General features: G+C 46.9%; 1 long non-coding RNA gene across 1 annotated transcript; it reads right to left on the reverse strand.

Moving 5' to 3' along the window:
• Positions 1–8,616: 8,616 nt before the first annotated feature.
• On the reverse strand, positions 8,617–10,769 carry LOC141569222 (uncharacterized). The gene is made up of 3 exons (XR_012492707.1): positions 10,649–10,769; positions 9,851–9,958; positions 8,617–9,662 (listed from the first exon to the last, which is right to left on the reverse strand). It is a non-coding gene; the product is annotated as an uncharacterized LOC141569222 (long non-coding RNA).
• Between the last annotated feature and the right edge of the window lie 1,275 nt (positions 10,770–12,044).

The following is a 12,044-nucleotide window of genomic DNA, read 5'->3' on the forward strand; positions in this document are numbered from 1 at the left end:
CCCTCCAGGGCTGGGTGCTGCCTGTCCATCATAAAAAAAATTTTAAAAAAGGAAATAGTCGTTAAGCACCCACATGCCCAGACAGGGAGGAAATCGGGCAGCCCCAGTGCATGTTCAGCCATGGCCATTCCATGGTTAGGAGTGTGAAGCATTAAGATGAACAGAAAAGCGGTGAGATAAGAGGAGAAGGAAAATGCCCAAAGACGGATAGCGTTCTGAAGGAAGGATGCACAAACAGGCAGCACAGAAGGCGATGGTGCCTGGAAGAAGTGAACTGGGAATCAGCTGGTCCCGGAAGGTGAAAGAGGACTAAATACCTTAGCCTGAGTTTCCACTTCAAAGAATTGTAACGTGTCTGGCCTAGAAAGTCCAGGCAGTGCATTTTATAGGGGAGGCCTCTGAAGCACAGACAGAGAGAGAGAACAAGTCTCTCCCAGGCCACAGAGATGGCAAGTCTGGGATTCTGCCACTGCCTCTGAGGTCTCCTTCTGTTACATTGTCCCATCATCTCTTGGCTGAAGGTCAGAGCCCCAAGAGGTGAAAATCTAGATTTGCTTTTCTTGTTTAGGGCTGGGGGCCATGTTCCCTGCTCATGTGGATGCAGATGCTCTGATGCCAAGGGTGGGGAAGCAAGTAGTAGGATGGAAAATTCCAGAAAGGCTAGGATACTAGGTATCCATCCATCCCTCCATCCATCCGTCTGTCCATCCATCCATCCATATAGCCATTGATTTGTCCATTCATTTGCTAGTCCTTCTCTCCATCCACCCACCCATTTATCCATCCTTCTGTCCATCCATAAATATCCATCATCCATGTTAACACTGCTAATCATGGGGCATGCTGGTTAAGACTGAGTTCTGGAATTAGACTCTTCGAGTTAGAATCCTGGCTCCACCACATACAAACTGTGTGACGTTAGGCAAGTTACCTAGCCTCTCTCTGTTTGTTTCCTCCTCGACAAAGTGCAGATAACAATATCATATCCACTTCATAGGGTTGTTGTGAGTGTTCAATGAGTTAATCCATTTAAAGTGCTTTGAGCTAGTTCATATCTATGGAGCAAATTTGTTCACGTTAAAACCACTTATTATTATTTAAGGATGTGCTAAATGGGGTCCCGAGGTTTGAATAAGGTGCTGTGGAATACAGAGGCAAAAGTGAACAGCTTGGTCTGGGGCCCAAGTCAGGGAAAGTTGAAGTTCCTGTTCCTTGATTCACTGTTTCTGGGTCCTTGTTTGGAGTCCAGAGGTGAGAGGAGGGGAGCACGGACCCCCTGGCTGTGGCCTGGGGAGCAGTGTAGCAGATGCCACAGTGCACCGTCCTGATCCCCCTTTAGGACTGAGGCATGCATTTCCCTCGCTGCCGGAGTTGGTGGCTGACAGCTCACAGCTGAGTCCCTCTATGTGGCTTGCCCACAGTTGAAGGGAGTCATGGCAGCAAGGTCATGCCCTCTTCTCAGGGCAGCTCATAGTCTTGGTCTGGTCAACACAGGTATAAATATTCAGGCCTCTTGTGTCAACTCAGGACAATGCTGATGGACCATCTCAGCTTCAGAGCTCCCGGCGTGGTTGGCGGAAGCCTCCACTGAGACTGCATTACAGCCCAGCTCTTCCCTTTACACATTCCTGCTTCATTGCCACAGGTGTTGGCCCCCAAAGCACCTCCTAAGAAAGGTCTGCATGCTAATCTCCATCTCTACATTTGCTTCCTAGAGAACCTGACCTGTTTTTGTTTTGTTTTTAGTTTTGGTTTTTTAAATTACAATTGACATTCAATATTGTATTAGTTTCAGGTGTACAACATAATGATTTGGCATTTATATAACTTACAATGTGATCCCCACGATAAGTCTAGTAACCATCTATTACCATATTATTGACTTATTCCCTGTACTGTACATTACATCCCGTGACTTATTTATTTTATAGCTGAAAGCTTGTGCCTCTTATTCCCTTTCACCTTTTTCACCCATCCCCTCTCCCCACCTTCCCTCTGGCAACCATCAGTTTGTTCTTTGTATCTATGAGTCTGTTTCTGTATGTTTTGTTTGTTTGTTTTAGATTCCACGTATAAGTGAGATCACATAGTATTTGTCTTTCTCTGTCTGACTTAGTTCACTTAGTATAATACCCTTTAGGTGCATCCATGTTGTCGCAATGGCAAGATTTCATTCTTTTGTATTCTGAATATTAGAATCTGACCTGTTGGATAAAAGATACACTCTCTCTTACAGGCTGTTCACCATGTGCTATATATATAAAATTCCTGACAACATCCTCGGGGAGTAAATGCTATTTATCACTCCCATTTGCAGATGGGGAAATTGAGGCACAGCAAGGTGAGAAGATTTGCCCAAAGTCACACAGCTGGTATGTGGCAGAACCAGGATTCAAACCCAGCAGTCAGGAGCGGAGTCTGTGCACTTGCCCATGCACTACCCTGCCTAATGAGGTTCAGAGCAAGCCCAGGAATTCACCCAGGAGGTGGGTGGGTGCAGGTGTGAGTGTGTGAGTGGAAGGATGCATGTGGGGCCACACAGGTGCACACAGGTACCCATGTGTTCACTGTGAGTGTGACTGCCCAAGTGCATGCCCATGTGAGTCTGTGCTCTGCTGGCGTGAGGGTGACCAAGCAAGGCGTGTGGGGCCGCACGTGCACATGGATACCCCGCTCAGGTTCCCACAGGACCTGTCTCCCTGGTTTCTCCTCTTTCCCTTTATATACAGGAGTTGTGAGTGTGTACATGGAAGGGGGGGAGTGCAGGACTTGGATTCCAAAGCTGACCTGCCATTTCCTTCTTCTCACCATGCCTCCTGAGAGTAGGTAGGGTCTGGATTGTGGGAACATCAAGCTCTCTGTAGAACAGAGTTGGCAAATTGGGCAGGGAAGTTTGAGAATGATGTCGTTTGTAGCAAAGGCAGCAACCTCAGCCTTTGGCCCTGCTTGACCTCCAGTGGGGCTGGCTGGTATTTATTACCTCAATAGGGTCCATGTAGTTAGGGATAGGAGAAGCCCGTGGAGTGAAACTGTTGGGTTCAAATCCCAGCTTAGCCTCTTAGCTCTGTGACTTCATCAACTTACTTACCCTGTCTGATCCTCGCCTTCCTCCCCTGTAAAGCGAGAGTCTAATAATAGGAACTCCTTCACAGGGTTTATTGTAAGGCTAAATACCACTTGAAATAATGCTGAGCCTATAGTAAGTCCTCAAAAATGCTAGTTTTATTATTATTTTGAATCAACACCAGACAAGTAAGGGGCAGAGATAGTGCTTTCCCAGAGGAAAGTGCTTTTGTCAAATAGCTATATCATCCAACATTGTGAAGCAGGTACTAACAGGCCCATTTTATAGATGAGGAAACTGAGGCTCAGCAAGATGAAGTAAATTGCTCCAGGTCACACAGCAAGTGAGTGACAAAAACAGATTTCCAATATTGGTCTCATCCTAATTCCAGTGTTCTTCCTACCATCCCACAGCTGCCTCCTTTTTAGCCTAGAAACTTCTGGGTTGTAACAACTTGTCCTGTAAACTCTGTTCAACGCAGATATTTTGCTGCCTACATGTTTTTCTCTCATGTTGCCTACTCACAAGAGACTATGTAGGGATTTACAGGTGGTCAGACTTTATAAAATTAAAAAAAAGAGACATCTTTCTTTGTGCAGAAAGAAACACAAGTGAGACAGTGGAGCAGGGAGCTCTTAGAGGAAAATGGGAGGTTCAAAAGGCAATTAATGCTTCTGTCTGAAACTGTAAACAGCTAGTTACCGGCTCTGACACCAGCAGCATGCAGACAAAAGGCAGACAGAAACAGCGCACCACAAGGAAGCTGGGATGGACTACGCCCAGGGTGGAAATTAAATGTTTTCCTGAAGCAGAAAGGAAAACCATGGTTAAAGCCAAGCCATGACTCTAAGTCTGTGACTCCATGACAGTTTAAGTTTAGTGAGTTAAAGGCCCATAATTTGTACCTAGGTGCTGTGAATCTTAAAGTCTTACTGGACATTTTCTCTTGACCTAAGTTTGTAAAGCAAAAGTAATAATTAGAGGTGAGTCTTCAATGCACACTGTCATTTATATATATATATATATATATATATATATATATATATATATATATATAGAGAGAGAGAGAGAGAGAGAGAGAGAGAGAGAGAGAGAGAGAGAGAATCATTGGCATATTTAGTCAGAACTCTTGGTTGTAAGCAACAGAAAACTCAACTGAAAAAGTTGCAACCAAAATATTAATAGTTAATAGTAATTATTACTTAGTGGCTCACAACTGGATCTAGACATTCAAACATTTCAGTTGGTGTCCTGCCATGTCTTGGCTGTGCTTCTTCTGTGGCTTTGTTCTCAGGCAGGCATGCTCCCTGCCAGGGTGACAAGATGACGCTCAGAAGCTCCATGTTGCTTTCTTCTCTGAGTGAAAAAGAGATTGCCTCTCTTCAGCTAAAATTTTAGGGTTCCCTCTGATTGGCTGTCATTGGGTCACATGCCTTATATTTCAACCAATCCTGTGGCCAGGCTGGATCACAGGGTTGGAGTAAGCCCCATCCAAGGTATGAGGCCTGATATTGGTGGAGGGAGAGTTCCCCAGGGAAACTGGGGTACTGTTTCCAGAAGAAGACACATGTTCACCATCTGGTAGTTCCTGCCTCTCTGTTAACCAAGCTTAAGGAGAGGCTGGCATCAGGAATAATGATAATAATAATTAATAATAATAGCTAACTCTTATTGAATACTCACTACGTGCCAGGCGTTATATACTGAATGCTTTATATACATTATCAAATTTACTCTTCATATTTATTCCTTATTGTCATCTAACTTCACCAATGGGCAGACTGATGTTTGTTCCTAAGAGTGTTTAAGGAACTGACCCAAATTCATACAGATAGTAAGGAGTGAAACCAGGCGGTCTTTTTCAAATTCTGTGCTCTTGGCGTCTCTGGGAACTATACTTAGAGCTGGTGTATCTCTCAGAATCGCCAACTCTGTGCCAATGAGAAAGCCCTGAGCTTTCTAAAGCCTTGCAAAGGTTGCCCAGTGCGGGATGGCAGATAGCATCCTGATGCTCATTTAGAGGGATTCATGATTCTCAGAGGGCTTTCCTGGGGCAGTGCCATGGACCTACTGCCATGAACATTGAGAGGGTTTCAAGGATAGTCTGATCCAAGGATCATTGTGGGTTTAAGAGCCTGGATTCCTTGGTGCCTTGGCCTGCCTCCACATCAGGAGTGTTGGGTAGTATGCCATGGAGGGATGTGCTGGGTCTGAGCCTCTGTTCTACAACTAGCCAACTATATATGTCTTCTAATACTCTCCGTGAATCTGAGCCTCAGTTCCCACATCCTTAAAATGGGCATAACAACACCTACCTCAAAGGATTGTGGGCATTGCATTGCATGCAAAATAATACCTGCTTGTCACCCAGCTGGTGCTCCAAGAAGTTGGTTCTCTCCACATTGTCCCCCTCCTCCCTACCCTGGAGATTTAGCAAGAAGCACAGCAAGGAGAGAAAGAAAAGCACCTTCTGCCTCCCCTGGCCAGCCTGCTGAGCTCTCCTCCCTTCCTCCTCCTCCTCTGTCCAGCATTGTTCCTGGGTTCGAATCCCAGCTCAGTTGTCCTCTTCCTAGTATCATGACCTTGGGTAAGTCCCTGTCACCCCCTTTTCCCCCCTTAGCGAACACACCACCCTCATGAGGTTCGATGAAAGCCTCCTCTGTAACCGGGCCTGGCCCATGGGTTGTTTATTCTCTGGGTCTGAAAGAGTGAAAGGGACAGAACTGGGTGGGTTAGGCTGCTTTGGGCAGGGCCCGAGATGTCTGGTCAGCAGAGGGGCCCTCTCAACTTCACTTCCCCTCTCCTGAATAATTCATGACAAACAAAATGGCTGGCCCAGACTCCTGTGCTCCCTCCTCCTGGCTGGGGAAGGGAGAAAAGTTTCTAATTACAGGTCAGCTGCCTGACTCCCTGGGCCCCTGGGCGCTACACACAGGGGGTATTTATGGGAAGAGACGGGAGGGGAGGGACTCTGTCCCAGCCCCTTTCCAGAAGGAACTCAACTCCTTTGGAATTGTAGCCTGGGCCTGCCAAGGCCTGGAGGACTGGGGAAAGAAACTTAGAATGGACAGGAAGAGAAAACTTTGCCGAAGGGTTAGAGAAGTGTCCAGAAAAATGGCAGGTCAGGGAAGGGACCACACTTCCTGAAGTCCCATGGAGAGTGTGGCCAACCTGGGCTCCCAGAGGAGGATGTCCTGATTCCCAAACCATAGCCTCTCAGCTACCTTACAATTTCCCCACCTGTGAAATGGGGGGAAACACAGAACCTACCTTACAGCATGGTGGGGGATTACATGAGTTAATATATATAGAGTGCTTAGAATACTGCCTGGCACAAAACTCAAAAAATATATATTAGCATTAGTGTAGTTGTTATTTTTTACATTATGCTGCCTCCATGGAGAGGTGGGTAAAAGATGAGGCTGAAGAAGAGAGAAGGTTCAGGGAGATTGTAGAAGAGGAGAAAAGTGACTTGGGAGGCAGTTTAGTATAGTGATTAAAAGTAGGGACTCATATGTTTTGCCACAATAGTAAAAAAAAAAAAAAAAAAGAAGAAGGACCATAGGACTAGGCTGCCTGGGTTCAATCCCAACTCTGTCTCTTACTAGCTGTGTGATCTTGGGCAAATTGCTGCATCTCTTTGAGCCCCTGGATTCACCATCTGTAATAAATGGTAGCCACTTCCAGTAGTAGAGCGTGGTAAACAAAAAAGACAAGGTCTCTATCCTTGTGGAGCTTGCAGTCTAGCAGAAAGTTTCTGTTAATCAAGAGCACTTATTGAATGCCTACTGTGTGCAGATCTTGTGCCTACTGCCTTCTAGAGCTTGCAGTCTACCAGAAAAGCTATACTAATCTAGAACATTTACTGTGTGCCTACTGTGTGCAGGTCTTGAGCACTCTGCAGACATTCTCTCCAATAAACCTCATAGCGTTCACCCCCATTTTATAAACAAAGAGGCGGAAGCTCAAGGTCAGGAGCAAAGAAGGAATTTGAAACGAAGGGATGGGTCAACAGCATGGATGAACCGCCAGACTTGAATAACGTTAAGCAGAAAAAGTCAGACACAAAAGAGTACACATTGTATGATTTCATTTATATGAAATTCTACAAAAATGCAGACTAACCTATAGTGACAGAAAGCAGATCAATGGTTACCGGGGACCGGGAGGGAGGACAAGCATTGACTCCAAAGGGGCACGGGGGAACTTTTTGGGGAGATGGACATGTTTTATATGTGACAGTGATGCTGGTTACATGGGTGTATTCACTTGCTGCTGCTCATTGAACTGGACACTTAAATGAGTGCATTTTATTGCATGTAAAGTATATCTCAGTGAAGTGGATTTTTTTAAGAGGGTGAAAAAACTACACCAGACTCCAGAGTCCTGCAACCCTTCTTGTATTATTTGTCTGATTTCAAGCTCATTAGTGGGCAGAAACTGCATCAGATTCATCGTTAGGTCCTCCCCCGACTTCCCAACCCAGGGCCTAGCAAAATGTTCTCAAACCCACTAGTTCAGATCAGCAAATACACCTTGGACCTTGGGCACCTTCTTTGTGCTGGATGCTGAGGTCACAGAGCAATCAGTCTAGTGGGGAAAACAGAAGAAAATGGACAAATAGACATAATAATACAGTTCAGTACATGTTCTGATGGGGTAAGTGAGACATCAAGCGTGTGCCTGCTGGGCCGCAGTAATGAGTCCTGCACAGAGCCTGGAACTTGAGGTGGTGAGGCTCCCGGGGTCTGGAATGTACTGCCTGGGTTCAAAGCCCCACTCTGCCACTTGCTAACGGTGTGCCCTTGGGTGACCACCTTAACATACCAAGTTTCAGTTCCCACCTCTGGAAAATGGAGATCATAGACTCTCCACTCAAAGAGGGCTGTTGTGAGAATGAAAGAAGATGGGGACTGTCACTTGCTTAGCACAGCATGCACAGTAAGTGTTCAATAATTGTTAGCTGTTCCTATCATGATTGAAGAACAGGGAGCTGGGGGGCAGAGACACACGGAGGGGGCTCCCTACCCAACCTGGGGGTGGGAGAGGGGTTGGGGATCCTTTCCCAGAGAAGTGATACTTGCAGGAGGAGTTGGCCAGTTTAAGTGGCCATGGGGGCAGGAGAGATTGGGAACAGCTTGGGGCAAACGCCAAATAAATATTTGCTCAATAAATAATAAAAAAAATAAAGACCGGTGCAAGGCCTGCCTGTAACCAGGGGGACAGAGAAAGCCTGCCAGGCAGACTGGGGGGTCCTTGGGAGGCAAGATCCGTGTGGCTGGCCCCAATGGCAGACTCCAGACCTTTTTAGGGATGCAGGGCCCACCCTGGCCCGGCTGGATCCCACCCTGTGCCCCTGATCTGTACACCCCAAGACCTGAGACCTGGGGCTCACAGAAGAGGGCACCGTGAGGCAGGTTGGTGAGGAGGGGGTCCTCCTGGACCTTCTCCCCCTAATGAGAATGGGGCCAAGTCTCTGTGAGGCGCCCCCGCGTTGTCCGAGCCACAAAGGGCCGGGATCAATGGAAGGCGGGAGCGGCTGACGGGCCACCTCTTTGTGCGGCTGTCTCAGGCCTGTTTGCGCCGCCGTCTCCGCGCCCCCATTGATCAGGCATGTGGAAAGATTCCGCCTCCTGGTCTCCCTTTGTGGCCGCGTTGCCAGGCTGCGCCCAGAGTGACTGCACCGTGCAGGGCGCTCCCGCCTGCGGTGGGCACAGGGCTGCGAGACAGGTCGGGGGTCCCGAGAGGGTAGGATTGCCAGAGTTAGCACATAAAAATACAGGATGCCTAATTAAATTTGAATTTCTGATAAACCACGAATAAAAGCAAAAAATATTTTTAGTGTAAGTATGTCCCAAATATTGCCTGGGACATACTTATACTAAAAAACTGTTTGTTTTGTTTTATCTGAAATTCAAATGTAACTAGGCGTCCTCTGTTTTATCTGGCACCCTATGAGAGGGGAAGCCAAAAAAATTCCTTTCCCCAGCACTTATGCTGATAACTTCTCCCTACTTCAATGACTGGAGTTTTTCTTTCTTTTTTTTATCCTTTTGCTTTTTGGCCCTATCTGCATAGGGCCAAGCTACTTGAACTATTATTTAGATGTTATTTTTCTTGAAATGAATCCATTTTTATACTTAAATTAATAGTGATTTACTGATGCATACATTACCTACATTCACCTGAACAAGTATTAAATGTAACCTCCGAATGCAGTTTTACCTGTGTGACATCCATCTGATGTGCCGAGATCAAGATATAGTCCCATCACCCCAGAAGGTTCCTTTGGATGGCTTCCCCTGTCAGGTCCCTGCCCCGTTGGCAGCCAGTATTCTGACTTCCCTCACCATGGATTTCTTTTAGTTGTTCTTGAACTTTGCATAAACAGAATGGCTTATACGTAGTATGTGCTCTCTTGAGTCTAGCTTCTTTCAGTCTGTGTTAAATCTGTGAGATTCATCCACGTCGAGGCTTGGGTCAGTAGTTTGTTCCTTTTCACTGCTAGGTGAGGAGTATTCCGTTGTATGGCTTGTACCACGGTTTAATATCCATTCTCTCACTGATGGATGTCTCAGCTGTTTCCAGTTGTTGGCTACTATGAACAAAGCTGCTATGATCAAACTTGTACTGGTTATTGTATGGACTTCAAATATATTTAACCTAAGCAATGCTATTTGGGAATTTGTAGACTGGAAATGCTAGTTTGATTATGTTTCTCCTGCATGTTAAATATAGAACTATTACATGTTTATGGGAGCCTCTTTGTAAGCTCACCAAACTCACCTGCTGTGCCATCGATGCCAAAATGCAGAATAGATGTTAAGAGAACAAAACAGCTTGGGTGGGATCCTGGGCAAGTGAGTTAGCCCCTCTGAGCCCCAGTTTCTTCATCTGTAAAATGGGAGTGATAATGCTAATTACCTCACAGGATGGTTGAAAGGCAAAATGGGATAATCTGTCTGAAAGGATTCAGCACAGGGCTGGCCGGCAAGTACTCCACACAAGAGCTACTGTCAAGCCCTGGATTGACAGTAGCAATCCATGAGCTGAGCATATTAGATGCCTGCTCTCATTCCATCCTCATTTCGATCCTTTGAGGTAGGTCCTGTTATTATCGACCTGTTCTATAGACGAGGAAACTGAGGCTCTGAGAGGCAAAGTCACTTACTCATGATGGCATAGTTAGTAAGTGACAAAGCCACCACCCAGTGTGGTTTCCAGAGCTGGTTGGCAGGAGGGACCCAGGAATGATGAGGCTCAGTGCCTGGAAATGAGAGTGGGTTATCAGGCAGAGCTGGGTACCTTCTCCTTCCTGCCTCTGTGTCGCCCAGTAGCACCCAACCCAAAGACAAGCAGCTGGCTTAGGACCCAGTTTCTCTTTGGAGACTGGAAGGAGCTGGGCTGAACATTTCTAGGAGAGGCTAAACCTTCCAGCCACAGGGCAGGTGGGAGGACAGGCAGGGCAAGTCTGACGGGATAGGTTGGGGGGGGGGGGGCAGAGAAAGCTAGAAGCAGGAGGAAAAGCCCGGCCCCCTTGCAGAACTGCAGCCACAGCCGCTGGGCAGAGCCCAGCATCGCTACCTGCCATCTGAAGGGCACGGGAACTGCTGATCTCAGGCGATTAGCATAACAATCCCCGATCCAGCGTCCTCGGGGCCCAGAGCTGGGTCTGCACAATCCCATTTCAAGCCAGCTCTTTCTTTAGCAGGCTAATTATGGGGGGAGGGGGGAGCGGCCGGGGGAAGAGGGGACACACAATCTTCTTAAAGGGCCCCTGCACCCAGGGCCCAGGCTGGTGCTAGGAGCAGGAAAGGGCCCCAGCAATACCTTCAGCTCTGACAAAGTGTGAATGCCACCACTCAGGCCATAGGGAAAATAACTATTCTCATCAGGGATTTCACTACGCTTCCTGTTTCTATCTTCCTCAGCTTCGTTCGTGCACAAATGTAGGGTATGTCCTGCTCATAGCTGTATCACAGTGCTTGGCACAGAGTAGGTGCTCAAATAACTAACTGAAGCACATAGCCTGTGACTCCAGAACTCAAGACTCTTATCTATAAATACAATAAGGCCCCAGGCTGGGTGCTAATGGAGGTCCCTGAGGCAATCTCATCTTTGCAGGTCCCTCAGAGTCTTCCTTCTGCTTATTCCCACCCTTAAGGTCCTGAGCCCCACTTTACCCCTCCAGCCTCCAAGCGCTAGAACTCAAAGAGAGCACATGGGTTCGAATGGGCAGAGCAGAGCAAGAGTTGGGTTCGAATCTTAACTCTGCTGCTTATCACCTGTGTGATCTTGGGTAAGTTTCTTAACCTCTCTGATGCTCAGTTTTTCCATCTATAAAATGAGGACAATCAAAACCTGCTTCAAACAGTACTGTATTTATAAGCATTCTCTAAAATGTAATATGGGAGTGTCTGTCACATGGTTGGGGCTCAGAGAATGGGAGTCTCCTCTCCACCTTCTTTAGAAACATCCACTGCATTACTACCAATGTGCCTATTTATCAGGTGCCCGTTATATGCCAGGCTGTGCTCAGTGTTTAAATTCTCTCTTCAACCCTCGTGACACCCCTGGAAGTGAGTTCTATACTTTTTGAAGACGAGGACAGTGAAGTCAGAGAGGCAAAGTGACTTGCCTAAAGCCATTCAGCTAGGATGTTCCAAAGGGAGGCACGAGCCCAGCTGACCCTAAAAACAACGATTCCAGGGACCAGAAAGTGACAGGAGTGACTGGGATCACTACCCTTTTCTCACTCAGCCAGCCAGCCAGTCTCAAGCCATTTGATCGTCTCCTGTGTATTAAGGGTTATGCTGAGTGCTGGGGATAGGTTGAACACAAGGTGGATATAGTTTGTCATTCTGTTCTTGAGGACAGTGAAACAGGGTGATAGACTAGAGTCATGGGGGGGTCCAAGAAGTCTTCTCTCGCGGAAGTGATACTTGAACTTCAGGATATCCTTGGGAAGATGGGAGGGGAG

Source organism: Rhinolophus sinicus, linkage group LG16, assembly GCF_036562045.2.
Source record: "Rhinolophus sinicus isolate RSC01 linkage group LG16, ASM3656204v1, whole genome shotgun sequence".
Lineage (NCBI taxonomy): Eukaryota > Metazoa > Chordata > Mammalia > Chiroptera > Rhinolophidae > Rhinolophus > Rhinolophus sinicus.